We start from the raw sequence: 3,107 nt of genomic DNA on the forward strand, positions 1-3,107 counted from the left end.
CCTGTTCTCTTCTGCAGGACTATGAGTTCTCCTCCTGTAAGTGAGAAATTCTTCTCTACCTTTCACATTCTTCTTACATTAATCTTCTTAAAGAGTAGATAATTCACGAGGTCCCAGGGTGAGTTTAATTCATTAATAAATCATTAATAAATTGCCTAAACCATTAACCTGGAAACAGCATATCCCAGAGACTCTAGCTCCTCCTGGGATTTGGAGATTGCTGGTCAATCAGCAGGAGTGGGATTGGGACCTGTTTCCTCCTGGACATTAGCTGACAAGAATCCAGGCAGGATGGCCATTCACCTGCCAGAAATGAGCTCTGGACACGCATGTATCGTCAGGGTCTCTGGAGCTTTCTCAGAAGGCAGGGCTATGAGCACTGTGTCCTGCCACAGATCCTGATTATCACAGGGAGATCCTGCTTCCCATGCAGGCCAAAGGGAATTTGACTCTGTTAGTTTCCCTCCAAACAAGAAGTCATTTTAAGTACTGCTCTCCCAGGAGAGAGACCTATTACAGCCTCCTTTGGCTCTTTCCACTCTCCCATACCCACCACAGGATTTGCATACTTGGAAGTCTGACATAAAGGTCAGCTCTCAGCTTGTGTTTACTTACTAAGACTCATCAGTTCAGCTTCTCAAAACGAGGTTCCCATCTCAGCTCCTGGCGGTTCTGATGCTCTGGGTCCCAGGTAAGAGCAGAGGATGGATGAGGAAGGAGATTGGGGTGGGGACGTTGAGCTGTCTAGGTGCTGTTAGTCCCTATATGTGTTCTGTCCAGGGGTGAGATTGCCTTCCAGTAGGGCAATTTAGTTTTGAGATAGTGAAAGCTATGAGGAAAGTAAAGGGAATGAAGAACAGTGCTTTAGTGAGATGCCGAAAGAAAAAAAAATGTGGCCATTCTGTGCCCTGCAGTTCTTGGGTTATCCATGAATATTGGATATATTTAAAGTAAGAATCAAATCACGAAATATGATTTAGCCTGATATAAATGAAATTTAAAATCATAAAAATGGCTTATAAGGTTTCTCCAACCTGTACTTATCTCTCATTATTTTAGGATCTAGTGGGGATATTGTGCTGACACAGACCCCACTGTCCCTGTCCATCAGCCCCAGAGAGCCAGCCTCCATCTCCTGCAGGGCCAGTCAGAGCCTCGTACACAGTAATGGAAACACCTATCTGTATTGGTACCTGCAGAAGCCAGGCCAGTCCCCACAAGGCCTGATCTACAGGGTTTCCAACTGTTTCACTGGGGTCCCAGACAGGTTCAGTGGCAGCGGGTCAGGGACAGATTTCACCCTGAGAATCAGCAGGGTGGAGGCTGACGATGTGGGAATTTATTACTGTCAGCATTGTATACAGTATCCTCCCACACTGGTTCATCCCTGAACACAAACCTGTTTGGCAGATTCCACTGGGCATGTGTGTTGTCTGAGCGGTGAGCAGGCACAGCAGAGGCTCTGAGCTGGCGTCAGAGACAGGTGCTGGGGAATTCAAGGCAGTAACGTGCAGCTGAGTGCTCTGGACTGTGTCCGGTCCCCTGGGTGCCAACAACCTCAGTAGGGCACTACCAACCAAAAGGGACATAATCAGCCTGTGGGCTGAGCAGTGAGCAGGGAGAGCCACCCTGAACCTCACTTTGCCCCTCCCAGCCTTTGTGTGGGGGTCAGGGAGAGAGAGTTACTCACTTGAGAGTCAGAAACCTGAGGAATATTGGTAACAATGCAAATTAAATACAATTTGGAGAAAACAAATTTTGCCGTATTTTCAATAAGAGAATATTTGGTATCATTCAGAACTTATTATTTGCCATTGTCCCACTTTCTGAACCTCCTTTCCAAGTTAAACTAATTGTTCTGTATCCATGTTCCCTGGATAGCATTCTATATGTCCTCTCCCTACAGGAAATATGGCTTAAAATGATTAGTGGTGGTCAAACACCCAAACAGACCTTTGTAAATTCATAGAACATATAAACTCCTAATTCCATAAAGAAATAAAATAGTGTACATTCAGTATACATAGATATACACACATACTGAAAAATTACATTGACAAAGAAATGAGGATATCTTATTTTTTACAACAATGTGGATGGACCTAGAAACTATAATGCTAAGCTAAGTAAGTCATGCAGAGAAAGACGAACATGTGGTGATATCATGTATATGTGGAATCTACAAACAAAACAAACAATCACACAAGAAAACAGATACAAACACAAAGAGACCCATGAATACAGAAAACACAGAGGTGATGGCTGGAGGGGAAGGGGGCAGGGAAGAATGGGAAAATGGGGGAAGGGAGTGGGAAGTACAGGGTTTTAGGTACAGAATGAATAAATCACAGGGTTGAAATGTCCAGTGGAGGGAAGATAGTCAATGGTATTGTAATAGTTACATGAGCACAGATGTAGCTACACTTGGTGAGAGCAGGCATAACATATACACATGGTAAATTTCCAGGTTCAAGAGTAAGATTTGAAGCCAATGTTACATTACCTACTAACTATACTTCACTTGAAGCCAATGTTACATTACCTACTAACTATACTTCAAAAAAGCAACAGCCACAACACACACAGAGAGACACATGGAAGAAGGTAATCCTAAAAGTTTTATGTTTGCCTCCACTACCTTTTTCTATAAGAGGAAGGCAGTTTTTGGAATGACAAAGTGGGTTCTGAGAAGACAACACAATCTGAAAGCTGTAGAGCATAGAATGCCCTTCATACACCACAGCTAGACACCGATGGTATGAACTTCTTCACAAAGGAAACCTCTTATACCGTTTGGCCTAAATATATTTCGGAGATGACAATTCTGTTACTACATTGCCAAAAAGGTTTCAAGTTTCAATAGACAAATTTGTTATTGTTACAGAACATGATCTTGTCTGAAAAGGAAGACGAATTGTGCATTCTGTTGAGTTTTCCATATAAAGAATCATGTCATCTACGAAGAGAGTTTGACTTCTTCATTGCCAATTTGGATACCTTTTATTTCTCTTTGTTGTCTGATTGCTGTTGCTAGGACTTCTACTACTATGTTGAACAAGAGTGGTGAGAGTGGGCATCCTTGTCGTGTTCCTGATCTCAACGGGAGG

General features: G+C 43.0%; 1 long non-coding RNA gene across 1 annotated transcript; it reads left to right on the top strand.

Moving 5' to 3' along the window:
* The first annotated feature begins 613 nt into the window (after positions 1 to 613).
* On the top strand, positions 614 to 1,303 carry LOC111158511. The gene is made up of 2 exons (XR_002641358.1): positions 614 to 691; positions 1,060 to 1,303. It is a non-coding gene; the product is annotated as an uncharacterized LOC111158511 (long non-coding RNA).
* The last annotated feature ends 1,804 nt before the right edge of the window (positions 1,304 to 3,107 follow it).

Source organism: Enhydra lutris, unplaced genomic scaffold (genome assembly GCF_002288905.1).
Source record: "Enhydra lutris kenyoni isolate GAN:26980312 unplaced genomic scaffold, ASM228890v2 scaffoldscaffold59, whole genome shotgun sequence".
NCBI lineage: Eukaryota > Metazoa > Chordata > Mammalia > Carnivora > Mustelidae > Enhydra > Enhydra lutris.